This window comes from Gasterosteus aculeatus, chromosome 18, assembly GCF_964276395.1.
Source record: "Gasterosteus aculeatus chromosome 18, fGasAcu3.hap1.1, whole genome shotgun sequence".
Taxonomy (NCBI): Eukaryota; Metazoa; Chordata; class Actinopteri; order Perciformes; family Gasterosteidae; genus Gasterosteus; species Gasterosteus aculeatus.
In genome coordinates this window covers 14,042,590-14,059,124 of record NC_135706.1, presented here as the reverse complement: position 1 = coordinate 14,059,124, position 16,535 = coordinate 14,042,590, and positions in this window count along the sequence as shown.

Below are 16,535 nucleotides of genomic sequence, written 5' to 3'. Positions count from 1 at the left end.
AATCTGTCTGTGACAATGCAGCTATTGTCATGGTGTAATTTTGTTTGTTTAAAGACAGATGGGCCTTTTCTGAATGGTGATGTTATCACATGTTGCAATGCTGACACGCAGGTACATTGCAGAGAGCAGCTGTAAGTGACACAACGTGTTACGAGCGGTCGGACACCACCCTTAACATAAAGGCGAGACACACACAAACCGGCTTGTATCAAAATAAGCTAGGGGTATTTTATTTAACAAACTAATTGTTCAACCTAATACAGATACTGAGCAAAGTGTAAAGCACACAACATCGCCTGTCCTCCTGATAAGGACAAAGTCCCACTAGAAGACCCCTGGATGCCTCCGTCGGGACGGACGGACGTGACAGAGGTAATTTCCCTGTCGCCACGCAGACTGAGCCTGTTATGTGCCACAAAAACAGAGACCTGATCAACAAGGCCACGGATCCACGGACCTCCAGCAGTTTAAACTCCTTCTGCTCGGTTCCTGTTACTGCAATACGAGGATTACAGATACCTACAGACAGATAGCTGGGTTCAGTTGTTCAAGTGTTTTTTATGAACTCATAAATTCAGTCTGTGCCGTCGGCAGTCTACTCAGGTCAGATTAAATAGGTTTGAAGTGAGATTCATCAGTCGGCACGTTCAGCATGTGTTTCATAAAGGTCACCTCCAGTCTAAACTTTATATTTATATTTATCACGTGTGAGCATGTTGCTTGTTAACTTCAGCTTCTAAGGCCGCACGCACTGAAACAAGAATCTTGCTATTTAAAGCCAGTTCCCTTGAGCGATATCTCCTCTTTTGTTGAACTATCAGAAGTTCCTTTTCCTGTTCCTTTTGTCCCTTTTTGCCAATTCAGTTTCTGAACCAAATTCTGTTCACCATTTACACCATTTATAAAAAAAACCCTTCATGTAAAATTACATCTAGAGGCAATCAAATAGAAAAGCAATCTGTCAGCCTGTCAAGATTTTATCTCACAAACCAGTTTGCAGAGAACGGTTCATGCTACAGAAAGGTAGCAGTTCCTGTTAATCAACTTTTTGAAGGGACTTTTTACCCAGTCAAGGGTCGACAAGAGAAAAGAGGCCCGACACCAAAACCCGGAAAATGGCTTTGAATAACTCGTGTAACAAGTTCCCGAGGAACTTCTAGCCCAAGGGTGGGCAAACAACGGCCCGCGGGCCGGACCCGGCCCGTTGGGCGTTTTGATCCGGCCCGCCGAGTATTATGAATCATAAATTATAGGAACGGCCGCTGTAACGCTTCTCCGTTCGCGACTTGAGTTTCCCAAAGCACGATGACTGCAAAAGTCACCCCCCCCCCCCCCCCCCCCCCCACAGGCAAGCGCGCCACGGAGACGTGGTCCGTTTTATACGTCAAAAACAAATGCACATCGGACCCACGGGACCGCGCCGCCGTGCGCGCTCAGTATAACAATCGGTTTTCCAGAGCTGAGCGACGCAGGTTGGCTTTGTGATTTTGCTGTGAACACACTGACGCACACGAATGAGCTGAACATGAAGCTACAAGGGAAAGATCAGTTTGTGCATGAAAATGTACACATATGAGAGAGTGAGAGCCTTCAAAGCCAAGTTGACTTGGAATTGGAACTCACTCACTGATCTTCAATGTGACGCCGTCTTAAAGAAGAAGTTCAACCTTAACCTGGCTGAGTTCTATGCTTCACTAAGCGAAGCCATGTTTGCAAACAGGATGCTGGTGTTGTTTGGCTCTACTTAGGTGGTTGAAATCACGCCACCGATCCCAGTTAACGGATGAACCCCTTAGATCTGTCCTGAGAATTGCCAGAACAAAGTTGACACCAACTATCATGCACTGGCAAAAAAGAGGGACCAAACTGTTCCCACTGAAATGCAATGTTATGTTAAAATGTAAGTTCACTTTACTTTTTAGTTATTGGCTTTTACTTATAATTTATATTGGTTGACATAAACACTCTCTATCCATCTGATACCGGCCGGCCCGTCTGTCAAATTTTAAAAGTCAATGTGGCCCCTGAGCCAAAACGTTTGCCCACCCCTGTTCTAGCCGCTCATGGCTGAGAACCTTTACGCAGCTTTTAGGAAGGCTGTGAGATAAGAACTAAAACTGAATGTCTTGTTAAAATATGATGTGTATCAAAGGGAGATGGACATTTCTGTTAAACATACAAACAACTCAGTTGTTTATCTCCTATGTGTATGTGTATCTCTTCTTTTGTTGAACTGTCTATCAGAAGTTCCTTTTGTCCTTTTGTAAAAGCATGAATGAAAAGCGCGTTCTAGGTCAAGGCAATGAAAAAGAAAAAATATTCTGTTAGGGTGTGAAGATTTCATCCCACAAACCAGTTTGCAGAGAATGTTGTTACATGCTGAATAAATGCCAGGTGAGAATGTTTTTTCTGAAACCTGAAGTTCCTGTTACTCTTACTTTCATTTGATAGGAACTTCTGGCTGCTCATGGCTGAGAACCTTTACCCAGCATTTAGTGTGTGTGGGTTACGACGACGGCGGCACGGTGGCGTGGTGGTTAGCACTGTCGCCTCACAGCAAGAAGGTCCTGGGTTCGATTCCGCCCAGTGGCCTTTCTGTGTGGAGTCTGCATGTTCTCCCCGTGTCTGCGTGGGTTCTCTCCGGGTTCTCCGGCTTCCTCCCACAGTCCAAAGACATGCTCTGGGGATCAGGTTAATTGGGGACTTTAAATTGCCCGTAGTTGTGTGAATGTGAGTGTGAATGGTTGTGTGTCTCTGTGTTGCCCTGCGATTGGCTGGCGACCAATCCAGGATGTACCCTGTCTATCGCCCGAAGTTGGCTGGGATGGACTCCAGCCCCCCCGCGACCCTGTGTGCAGGATAAGCGGTCTGACAATGGATGGATGGATGGATGGGTTACGACGAAGTGGCTGTTATCAAATCATCCCAACGTTTTCACGGCCGTTTTATTCATGGTGGAGCATGATTGGAAACAATGAAACTAGTTAATTTTTGTTTTGGAGCAGCTGTATTCTTACATCTCTACAGTACAGATATTACCTAATGAATGTATTTCTCAGAAAAGTAATCGCATAATTGGCAAGCAATGGCCTTTGCACAACCCTGCAGTCTTGCTAATTAACTTATAATTGACATGTAGAATATATAGATTTTACATCACATGCTGCATGCTTACATGTACGTGCATGAATTCACCTTTTGACTTCCTTTAAAATACTCACTCATTAAAATTCTATTTACAAATCAGAAACTGCTCTTCACAACAAATGTGAAACAAGCCTGAAGCGCGTGTGCGTGTACATGTGTGTGTGAGTCCACAAAGCTTTGTGGCATTATCTGATGTGAAGAGCCTTTTTAAGTGCTCTAAAGATCGCTGAATAAAATATAATCTCAGCATGAAAGTGGTGTCTTGCTCCTTGGCCCACACTCGACATCTTCTTTCTAAATAGACTCCGATTCCTCCGACTCCCCTTCTGAATGATGGATGGGCCCCTTTGTTGTCAGCAGCGCCCGCGGCTTCGCTACCTGACGAGGCTGCGGGATGAAAAGGACGTGCCGCTGGAGGCGCCGGTGTAATTCCAATCAGAGCTGCTAACTGTGAGCCGAGATGCTGAGGGCAGAGCCGGGGGACGCCGGGGGGTCGAAGGGGGCCCAGGCGACCCCCAGGGGGGGGTCGGCTGTGACACGCTGTCTCCATGTGCTTCGTCGTTTACAGCTGGGGATGTAAATCCAGGAGGTCACGAGGTCATATATGGAGCACAACGGAACAACGGAGCTGAAGTTGTAAGGGGAAGCAACCTGTCAATCACGAAGTAGTCCCGCCTACAAGCATATCCTACTTTAAGATCATTCTGTACTTAGAACGAGATATTGAGACAATAGTTTGCAACGTTTACTGAGGGAATAAATACAGAGAGAAGTTTGGTCCTTTTGTCGTAGATTTCTACACAATCCGACTTCTTTTTCCTGACGCCCCCTGGTGGACACTAGAAAGCACGCTGCTCTGAAGCACTGAAGCACATGGTCTTCACTCTTCAGACTCGGAGGTTCGTTACACTTGATGATCTCACAATCCAGGAAAACTCCCCTTTAAATGTGCCCAACTGCTGACAGTCTGGTGATCAGGGTTTTACTTTTTCAAGCAGATTATTAAATAGCATCTTAGGGCATCACCTTGAGTTCTCTGGGTTTGATGTTCTCCGACATAAGAGAACATCTCGTACTGAGCAGCGGAGGAGCTTTATTCGGTGGAGAAGGTAGCCGCTCAAGGACGAGCGCTTGATAGATCACTTGGCGTTCAAAATACGGAGGAAGGACCGTTAATCAAATATAGAGATTTACACTCAACCGTGCATCGTTATCTAGCATTTCTGTTTGACCTGCTATTATTTAGTTTTCCATGGTATTTTTCAACCAAATATTTATTTACTTTTTTCGACTATACATTTTGCATCATTTTTTTCCATGACATTCAATATTTTGACTTCTTCTTTTTCTAAACCTTTTTTCATGTCATTATTTAACTTTCTTTCCATGACACCGGGGCCCCCTCTGGAACACAGGGTTCATGTGTCTGAGAACACGCCGCGCATCCCTCCGCAGCAGGATGCGTCTGTTATTACGCAGCACAAAGGCACCAATCGGGTGACCTCTGCTATCAGTCGCAGCACAGTTTGTGCTGGCAGTCGTCTTCATTTCGTTCCAGGCGGAGTATTGACTGAACCCCTCTCTGAATCTCCCTCTATTGTGCTGCTGCCAAACAAGAGAAACCCTGACATCATTGAAACAGGCAGTAACCAGGCATAAGCAATCCATCCAGGAGGACCAGGAATAGTCTAAAGGACACGTGTAAGTTGAGGTGATGCTCATATTTAATGCAAAATGACAAACACATCCTGTCGTGTCGATCCTTCCGGTCTGTCCAGTTAGTCTGAAGGAAGAAATAAGCACATTAATTGGAGTTGGCTCGATGCCTGCGATGTATTCAAATATATTCCACATCAAATAAACTTTGATTTGGCTTAGGGTCATTGTTGCTATGGATTTGTAACAGGAAGGCCTCTTCAAAATGCGACCATGCTAATTACAGGCTGAATATGATTATGTTAATTATTATCCACTTCCAGGGCCGTCGTTGTGTAACTTTTGGCAGTGATTCAACTGAAATACTCTTAATGCAGCCCGACTCTTACCTTCCCCTTGCAAAAAGCACATGTGATCGCTCACTTGACTCAGCGGGCTCCCACATTTTTTTTTCTCCCAGGAATCTGATGTTAAAAGAATAAAAATGAACTGCGTTAAGGTAGCTTTATCTTTAGCATAACATCTGCCCGTGAATACAGCTGTGCAGCCGGCGCAATAGTGTAACTGTGAGTGACACCAAACCTTTTCCAGGTTGCGTGTTGGAATTCTTGTTCAAGGCTCTCCGTCAATTGTAAAATCCTATTTTACAGCTATAATAGATTTTCTGAGTGGTGGAAAAAAAAGTGGTAATCCTCTTAAGACCTCCGACCGTTGGCACAGTCGTGATTTTAAATGACTTTATTCCACAGGCGGCCTCATCGGGGTCGGGCACCATTTTTTTTGGTGGCGATTGCTTCATCTAAGGACCAAGCTGTTCAGCCACAGTGAGGCTCAGCCGGCCCTCTGAACTGATGAACCATGTGTGGTAAAGTGAGACGCAGATTCACACAGGACCTCTTTTTGCAGCCGGAGGAGTCGCCCCCTGCTGGTCAGCCACGAGCGGCAGATGGAGACACTTTTCTCACAGCGAGGAGGTTTACAAACGACTCACTGCTCATTCATCGCTGCCGACACATGAAATATGTCAGGGTAACGTTAAAAATAGCTCACATGCTCAAAAAATATGAATTCGTTTAAAGGAAATCACAAACAAATCTTTATACTTGTTTGATGAATTACACACATAAATGTCAAATTGCAGGTATCTGCAGAGCTGGCTCCTTCTCATAATAACACGGGTAATATATGCAGACATATTGTCTAATTCTAAAATACAATCTTGGGGCATTGGATGTCGTCCCAGAGGTACTTCGGTTTCAGTAGTTGGACAGAACATTTTAAATTGTCTGGAAAGCTGCCTGGATTGTTTTATCCGCTTAAAACTAAACATCATTATTTACACCATCGCTGACAGAATGTTGGGCTGAAAATGACATTAGCATGTAAAGTAGCCGGGCTGATTTGCATTTCCAACATACGAATAGAAATGATGCCGCGAGCCATGAAGCCTCACGTTTGGTGAACTTTAGGTTTCTTCACCGGGGGAATCGGGGAAAGTGTCCTTCAAAGTGCAGCAGGAGCTTTCATTTTGACCAACTATAATAGGATTTCTATTTTTTTCCCGAACTATGCTAGGATTTCTTTCTTTTTTTTCAATCAAACTAGAGTACTGGCCTCCGTTTAATTCTTCAATGCCATCGACAGTTAAAAGTGCTTTAAAACTCTGGCTTTTATAAGAATTCCTAATTACGAAGTATCTGAATAAACATAAGTGGCAGCCTTTGATGATGAATAAGTAAATTAACATCCTTGAAATGTCTCTTTTTGATTGAAATAATTCGTCTTGAGCCGCGTCGTTCCCGATGTTGACCGTTGAATGTGGGAATTAATTAAATCCTCGTCTGTACAGCCGCCACTCACACGGCTGCTGCCTAATTAATGAAGCCTTTAATGGACTCGCTCACGTTCTGCAGCCAGCGACAACACGGCGCGTCGACAACACGCTGCGTGTCTCGCCGGAGAGGCAACGAGGACGGATTTACTACAGCAGCACAAAGGGACCCCTACAGTGTGTGGGTGTGCATGTGTGTGTGCGTGTGTGTGCGCGTGAGAGGCCGATGTCGATCACTGGCGGCCCTGTGATTGCTTGGCCAGGCGCCAACTTCAGCGACCCCCCCCCCACCTTTGTCTTTGTCTCAAGCAGGTAAATCGCCATGGTAACTCCACGGCGAAAGTGATCACGGCACGTTTAGCTGCTGTATTCTGGGTACAGAAGGGGGACAGGAGTGTCTCATATCGGGTGTAAAAAACCCGGGTTCAAGGGGTGTTGAACGTTTCCTCCTCGGGTCCGAGGACGCGCAGGTTTACGCTACTTGGCAGTGGCTCTGGATGGTCGTTTGTCGCATGGCGTGGAATGGATGGATGGACACCAGCAGCTTTAATGACCAGCGTTCCCTCTCATTGACAGTTGGTCTCCTGTAACCTCTGAGACAGAGAAATACATACAGAATAATATTTACATTTCCAAATCTTTATTGTTATTTTGCCATTTGTAACACACGCTGTGGGCGGAAACCCGGAGCACAAGATAATGCAGACAAACACAGCAGGTACTTTGAACAAATGAGACATGTCACTAATTAATATAATTGGCTGCCGTATATTCAGTGTCTGAGGAAACGAGGCGAAGCGCGTGCGTGCAGCCGGAGGCCGACTTGGGGAACATTTTGTGCGACATTCTTTACTGACTGACGAGAGAAGATGGCGAGCGCACGTTGTGCGACAGCAGCGTTAACAAGTTCCCCCCCGTCAGCAGAGAGACGCTTCTCTCTGTTATATTGTCTGAGATTTCTCCACATAGCGGTTGGCTCCGTGTGAGAGCGGGTCTTTTATCCCACGCTGCATTCACACCGTCGGCGTGGCGCCGCCAGCCGCACGTCACGCATCGCTTTGTGCCCGGCGGTCTGCAGAAGGTCATCACTGCATATTTATGAATGTATGCATCTGCAGGTGACTGACTGGGGACGAGAAAAGACGTATTTCTCTGCACGTTCGCTCCAGTTAGTTTTCTGCCCAAGTTCAGTGTGGACCCTTGAAGAACATCTGAGGGTGGCTTGAACGTTGACGTTATTAAAGCTTATTTGCTGGTCAGAACACTAAATTACCCATAAAACCCCTTCAGAATTTGGTATTTTTACGGGATGGCCCGAAACATAATGTTATCTCCAACGCCATTTTATTATAAATATGCTAATTACTTCTTCATACACTCATACAAATGGCCAGCGTCAAGACAGGTCGCAGAAAGCGCTTGAACGCGTCCCCCTGAGTCTCATTAAGGTGGAGTCGGTTCTCAGTGGAGTGTTGGCTTCGTTAAAACAAGAGACATCGGCGTGTAACATTTGCTAAACGCCTGGAGAGAGATGAGCTCATCTCCTGCTTGGCCTCCACACCGAGGGTGTTGATGACTTTGTTTTAAGCCTCCCGCTGTACGTTAGCTCGCGGCTCATTAGAGCTCATCACGCTCGTTAAAATCATCCACAGACTCGGCTTGACACTGTCGGCGCCGGGGAAGGAGTGCTGGGTCGAGAGGGAATCTTCACCGGAATAAAGACGTTATCTCTTGTTGTTCTACATGAGGTCTCCACACACACTGATTATGGGCCAGGAGGTGAAGTAGACAGGCACATAGACAAGTTTCACACATTCTAATCATTTTTTAGCTAGTTTTTGGGGCAGAATGTCACCAACATAATAATGCCATAATAACCACTCACACTCGCACGGGTTGTAGTTAATAACTCTAGACCACCGGGCCGGGAAACACGACACCGTAACACATCTGCTGGAAGAGGGAAAAAAAAGAAAAAGATTTATTCCTTACAGCCTTGTTTACCAAACTGAATTGTAACACCTCACAAATTAAAACGATACACATCCACCCTCTCCACCTCCTCTCCTTCCACCACCCACACCACTGCTGCCTCTCCACAGGAGTTGCCCAAAGTGCTCCGGCCGTAGAAATGAGCAACGCCTGGCAGACGGTGGCCCGAAACTACCAAAATACCAAACTACCAAAATACCAAAATACCAAAATACCAAAATACCACTCGCCACCATTTCTCTGTTCTTCCTTTTCCCTTTGTTTTTAAAACATCAACTGCTGTTGATGTTTACAGTTCATGGACTGTATACATAAAGTGGACGTACATCACACATTGGATTGGATTGGATTGAATTATGTTGTTATGAAGCCTTGATTTTGGCGCCATGTTGTTTTTCTCTCCCGTTGAACAGAAAAAACAGGGTTTTTTGCGGTAATTCTGAAATAGTATGAAGTTAAAAAGTTTAGCAAAATAAACCAAACGAAATGCAAATGGGGGAAGTATTTGATTGACGATCCCCGCTACTTCAATAGAAAATAAAGAATGTATGTATGTGTATTCATTAACATCCACCACCTAGGTTTCGTGTTTGCGCAAAAGCTCCTATTTACGACGTCTTCGAGGTCCCCTGAAGGCAGCACTGGAGTGCGGACCGGAGCGCGCGGCGGCCGCGGGGCGACGCGCGCTCGACTTCTCCGGTGTTCTCTGCACGGACGGATGGAGGACAGGTGACTCGTTCCGCCGGATTAATCCACCTTTATTTAGTTATTTATTTTTCTCGTGCAAAAACGTCAAGAGAGCCGAGAAAAGAAAAAACCCCGCAGCAGCTTTGTGCAACAGGAGAGCAGCGCAAACATCTGTGTTTTCATTCACGCGTATGACAACACGTAATGGTAAGTTTTTACTGAACTTGGAGGTGGGGGTGCAGGTATGGGGGGGGTTGATGTGGTGGGGTAGGATGTGCTGCCACAGGTGCCCTGTCTGCCTGTCAGCACTCATCCTGCTGCACACCCCTGTTCATAAATCGAGCATCCCTCCAGCATCCTCCTTGGATGTTTTGTTCTGCAGGTGATATTCTCTGTGTTGTAGGAAAAACAAGCAGCTACTTCTTATTTTAACTGTTATTTTATTATTCTCATTGAATAAGGAATACGTGTTTGATTGACATATTGTTGAGTAGTTTACTGCTATTTGGGTTTTTGGACTGTTTCTGATCAGTTTTTTAACATAAAAACGATCAGTAACTATTTGATTGTTTTTCATTTAATCTTCATTCTTGTTGACTGCATTCAAGCAGTGGACAAAGTCATCGAGACGAAGCCATTAAGTTTGTGGACTGATGAAGACTTGAGTTCGCCGCCATCTTGGTTCATTTTTGCGACCAGTCGTGTAACGAGAGGGTGGAGAGACACAACTGGACCAAACTAGACAAACCGAAAACACACGGAAAGAGTTAAACCTTTAAGACTAAAACACGACAACAACCGGACCGGATAGAACGCTGTGGTGGCAACCTGTCAATCAAAAGGTAGCCCCGCCCCAAAACATATCCTTCCTTATGGCCTGTTTTGATCTGAATGGACCATAATTTACTAAAAACTTGGAACCAGAGATTGCAAACTCATATTTACTGGGAGAGGAGTCGCCCCCTGCTGGTGGGAATGCAGCTCTCGTCACGCGAGGACGAGGGTTTGTTGATCGGACAAAAGAAGCATTTCGGAGCCATCGTTTTTGACATAGACATAGTTTTTACTGCTGTCTGACATTCAAGAGGCAAAGCCGTTCGTTCAAAAGATAAAATGGAAAAATGCTCCTCTGTGTCTTTGGCTCCAGGTTGAACCACAACAAAAAAAAGCTGCTGGACTGAAAAGTTGGAGGTTCCAGGCAGCGATTAACCAGCGACGGCAGCAATGTGTCACTTGGTTCGTATTTCAGGTGCCACTAGTTGTATCTGAGTCACAGCCGCCGGTCTGTGGGCCTGATGGATCATGTCGGACTGGGAGGAAGGTAGAAGGTCTCGCTCAACGGCCACTTTGATCATTCGGTAGATTCAGTACTGCAGGAATTAGTTTAAATGTGTGTGTGTGTGTGTGTGTGTGTGTGTGTGTGTGTGTGTGTGTGTGTGTGTGTGTGTGTGTGTGTGTGTGTGTGAGAGGGGGGTGGGGGGGAGAGCATAACAGAGAGAGAGAGAGAGTAGATGAATGTGTTTGTCTCATTCTTCACCAGTCAATGAAAGCATCAGCTGAGCTGCGTTCTGTCCTCAGTGTTCGTGTGAAAGGCTTTTTCAAGAAAAACAACTGCAACATCTGTCCGCGTTGCATAAAAAAGGGCCGGTAAAGAAAATTCAAAAACAGAGAAACGGAATGTAGTGTTATTAGAAATGCTAATTAGCCTAACTGGAGAGGTACCTGTTGGTCCTTTATTATGATTATTATAATTATACTATATCTTATAATCCGAATAAAAATGTAAGAGTATTGTCCCAAGTCCTAATTGGATCCGATGCTGATGCCCACAAAACCTTTAATTAACTGGCAGAATTATATTAGTCACACAGCATGGAATTGCTATTTATTTTATTCTATTTTTTCTTTATTTTCTGTAATGCGTTGTACCGCAATATAATGTTGGTATAGTTATTTGTTGAAGATCGCAGCCTTCAGATGGCCTTTGCACAGCCATCGCTGTGCATAATTGTGCCATCGCACAATCCACATAGAAACGGTCCATTGTATTCATGGCGCAGAAATGACCCTGTAATATCAGCGTGTTTGTCTCAAATATCCCACCATGCAGTAGTTTGGATCTTCAGCATGAACATGTCACAATGGCCGTGTTGTTGTCGAATTTTCACTCATTTTGTAAATGTAAGACCGCGTGAGAAATAGAGAAAGACAAATACAAAGAGGAATCCTCCCCCGCTGAGATCAAAACTGAGCCATGATTTGTGTTTGGACTAAAGATTACTGAATAAATGCTCCTCCGCTACTGTCGTGGTGCCGAGCAGGTGCCTCAACGCCATAATCTCTGCAACTCATGAGTTTTTGAGGTAATAAAACAAACAAATGGAGTCATTCCAGAGTAATCTTTCTTATGCACAGCAACTTCTTCCATAAAACCCCCATTAGAACCGTGAAGGACTGTTGTTTTGTGCCAGTCTCGTGTTCCTTACACTCAATCAGCACACCACGCTTTATGCAAAGGCGTTTCGGGTAGTTGCATACAAATCAGGGCGTGTGGTAATCGCTCATTCTGCCCTCAGCCCGTCACATTATTCATTTCAAAATCTTTACTCCCTCCCTTCAAGACACAAACCTCGGCTCCAGGGAATAGAGAGCCGGCTGCAGACGGGGCGCCGCGGTGTGAATATTATATATAAATAAATATATAGATAACAACTGGCCTGTCTAGCCAAGGTCACGCTGCATGATCGCTGCGCTGTTCACACCAAGCACCTCCCGCAACCTTTAAGTCGTCTTTGGGCTTTTCACACAACAAGTGAAGCGGATGCGGTGTGTCCATCAGGGGGAAAAGCCTCCTCTGTTTATTCCCCCAGTAAACCGGAGTTTATGCCTTCTACAATACAGCGTGGTGTTCATTTACTGAACTGTTGTCCATTTAGAGTCAAACAGACAAACGAAGGCTCCATGTAATAAGAGTATGCTTTAGGGCGGGGCTACAAGTGAGTGACAGGTGGCCACAACAGCTGTATGCGGCGTGTGCGGCTGAATATGGCCCTTTTCTGTTAATCAGCTGCAAAAAGAAGCCAAGATGGCGACGGTCAAACTGGAGGCTTCATCACTACGTCCACTTCCTCCTCACACTCCACGGTCCCACACTTTATTGGTTTGACTATTTATAGCCTTTTTTCTCCTCCTGGGTGCAACAACAACTTTGCTCCGTGTTGAAAAGGGAACACATGCAGTAAAGTGGTCATGGTAACCGTCCGCTCCGCCGACAGGAAAACCCCTTTGAAGAGTTCACGCTCGGTGACGGATCACTGATGGAGGAACACGAGGATAAGAGCTCCAGGGTTTTGCTGGCTAATGAACCACGGCCCGGCGTAGCGCCGTTAGCGAGGGCCGTGGCGCTCCGGGGCGAGGCCCGGCCGCAATCAGAGACATCAAATCGATAGTGACGTCTGGCCTCGTGGAAGACTGGCGGGTCCCGCCCACTTGAAAAGCAAGCACGAGGGGGCAGAGGAATGGCGGTCAATCTTGCTACGATACTGCTCCAGTGATATCATTTTGATGGTTTTTTTGTCATCAGCTCCCGGTTTAACGTTAGCCGAGGACTCTGACTTCAACCTGTGAGGTCAGATTCAGACCCGACCAGATCAATGTAATAAAACCCGTGAAGAAAAAATCAATGGCTCTATCGCGCTGAAACGTATGAGACGGAAAATGAACACGAAGACAGATTGATATTTTCTAAAAGCTTATAACTATTGGTCTTTTAGAGACCCATAGACTTAAAATCCATCCCATTAATCGTTAAGTAATGACTGATGCCTTATTGTCTCTTTCTGTGCAGTGGTTTTATAACATTATGGATGTTTCCTCGTTATGTCAGCCATCGCTTCAGCACTTCTCGGGCTACATGTGCGACAATGGAAGGTTTTTGCAAAAAAAGGCTTAATCTGAGAAGCACTAAACAGAATCAGGTGAGTTGAAAAAAAAAAGCTTCAGGAGACTTTTCAACGAGTCCTCTAAGGGGCCTGATGTGACAGATGTGAGAAACAAAGGACCATTCCATTCCTGTTATGAGCATCTGTTTCTAGAGCTGCTTGGTTTCACCCAATAACGGCGTAGACATTATTAATGCAATTATTATTATTATTATGCATCATGCATATCGAACGCTTTTCTTTTTAAACCTAAATCCTGAAAAAGCAAACTAAATAAACCCCTTTTTTTCCATTTGCGAACTTCCCGCCAGCTGCACGCTGAGCAAATAAACAAGCGATGACAAAGGACGCTTGATTGTGGAGGCAGACGCCTCCAACAGCAGAGGAGCCGCCGCCGCAGGTCGGTGACGCCTGTTGTCCTCGTGGGTGAATAAAAGGTGGATTGGCGGGTGTCTCCGAGCCCCCCCCCCCTACCAATTACCTCACCGAAAGGGACTGTCACTCAGTGTCTGAGGGCCATTTTTCGAGCCTCCTCATCCCCAGACAGCGATACCAGAGTGTCAGTGAAATGCACAAATCTGCTGTACCTGGAGAGTGCTGATGACCAGCAGGAGCGCAAAAAAAAAAAAATGTTTTACGAATAAATGATCAAATATCGACTGATTTCTACTGGGTTTTTCATCTTTAATCCATAACGTTTTAATTGCGTCATTTGAATATGACGACACGTGTGCCGTTCACCTTCTTTTATGTCTCCATGCGTTATCACGCTTTTAACCTCCCGTTGCAATGACTTGTGGGTAATTCCCTTGGGCGGCATCCAATGCACAGAGAGCCTCAAACCCTGAAACCCTGTGAAGCGCGACGGGGGAACAGCGGTCCTCGTACGAGCTGATTTTACTTTACTGAGTTGCATTTTTAGGAATGAAAAGATGTCTTTGTCTGGAGAATGTCTGTATTCATAAACTCAGCCCCCGTTTAGGTGTTTACATGGTGGCAACTGCATCAAATCCAGTTCTTTCTTCTGAGAACACAGTGTCGCTGATACCAGCGTGTGAAGACACGTTATGGGATGTGAAAACCAAATGCCACATGTGAGCGATCCCTCCGTCTGCCCCATCCCACCTCCTCTTCTCACCTCCGTCTTTATCCGTATTCAGCGACATCACACTACCTGTCATCGCCTCCTCAGTTTTCCCCCCCGTGCGTCCGCGTTCCCTCTCTGACCCGACAAGTTTCACCGACGGAGTCTGAACGGAGAACGTGGGCCCCCCGGCGCTTCGCCTTCATTCGGCCTGATTGTCCGGGGGGCCCCCGTTTGCACGACGGCGTGAAATCTTCGCTCTGAAAAAGGTCACCCGTTTGCCGGGTACCGCGGCGGCTGAGTGATGGCCCTCGCTGGCGGGCTGACTGGTTACTCCGCCATGATTTAGGACTGAGGTCCCTGGAGGATCACCGTGAGTCCCCCCCGTTACGAAGGTGGGTGTCCTATCAGAGGCGCTGGTGCTGACATTTACTCCGGCGTCATCTTTATGTATTCAGACCTGGAGGAACATTATCGGACGGAGGAGGGATTATTAACAGGTACTTTGCTCATCAAAATGCTCCGAGTGAGCTCCCTTCATGTACACGATGATAAACGGAGGAAATCTGCCTCGGCCGTCGTGAACGACCCTCAGAGCGACGAGCGGCTATTTCTGTCACCAACGAGCGGAAAAGCAAGAGCGTCTTCAGAGAGTTTTCCGCTTTTTGGTGAAGCCGTGCGAGGAGGAGAACTCGCAGATGACACCCAGCCGCCTCAGACGGTTTGAGACGTTCATCAAAACGAAGACGCATCATGCGCCGTCCCACGGGAAGCGAAGACAGATTGTCAGTAGGAAGCGTGTCGCCGTAGGCAGTGATCAGGATCCCGAGGAGGCGCATGGTGCGACGCATGTCACGACGGTTGCTGCGTGGGCGTCCTTGAAGGCATCATGAGACTTGTGTGTGATTTGTGTCCCAACTGTTGTCACCTCAAACAATGCCTTTAGATGTGAGACTCTCGCCATCGACGCTTACTGGACATCTTGTCTTTGTGATCGGCCTTCTCATTGGGTTGCTATTAAGCTCTAAATAAATGAATGTAAATGCATGTTCTTAAGACAACCCTGCATGTGTGGTAACAGCAATCAGGCCGGTGACGTAGTTTGTGATCGATGCACGAGGCTTTTAGACATGGGCTGTCCATGCAATGTGTAATATTCCCATCCAGAGGCCCCACAGAAGCCTTTTATCGTCGATGTTCTATTCCATTGTTAGCAAGAGAGGAAAACAAGACGGTGGCATAATCAAATATGATAAATATTCTTTTGTCAGCCTCAAGGTTCTGGTCGGCCTCCTTCCTGAAGGAGATGAGTGCACCGACGCAGCGCTTCTTGTCCCTCGCTGCCTCTTCCCCGTCGTTGTTTTCTTCTGTCCATATTATCTAATCATATCAGCCCGCACCTCCACTTCTTCATTGCTGCCTTATTTCCGCACATCCTTTTCTCCACTCGTCCCGCGCTGTGTGGCCTCCTCCGTCAACTCTTGTCCCTCTTCCTCCAGGCCTCCCCCCTCTCCTCCACCTCCCGTCTCCCTCCGTTGGCCTTTCTCTTTTGTTGAGGGATTCCTTTGAGCTTGAGGAGCATTAATCACAACGTTCTACTCTTGGTGGTACTTGTCTAACTTGTGGCTTCATTCATTGATTGTAGCAGCTTTCAATCCAGCTTCCTGTAAACTTGAGCTGGTTTTGATGAATCACCGTCGGCTCGAGCTGCTTCAGATGATGAGCGCTAGTTCCTCATTCATTTTTCATGGACCGGAGGGTCGGGGGTCGGCGGGGCCTTGAATGCTGCACAGGACAGGTCTGCGTCACGGGGGGGATCAGATATATTTTGTTCTCATGAGGGGAAATGTCTTCGTGCGTTTTGGATTGTCAGTGGCGTAAATTACCCGGAACTGATTCCATATGGAAGCCAATCAAAGTCTGTATGATTACTTCTCCTCAACTGCCGTGTTTGTATCCGTTCATCACGAGTACTGGTTACAAAACTGTGCACCAAATATGATTTTGTAGCTTAGCAACCAAAGTTTTCCTACTTTCGGTCCCTGTGGTGGTGAAAATTGCTGTTTTAGGCTCCAATGAAAAGTGGGAATATATATTGATCAGCCCAAAGAACTCTAAACTACTAATCTAATACTACCTGCGGGTTGCCAGGCCTGCGTTCATCCCTCTTCTGAAGGACACTTCTATTTTTAGCTCT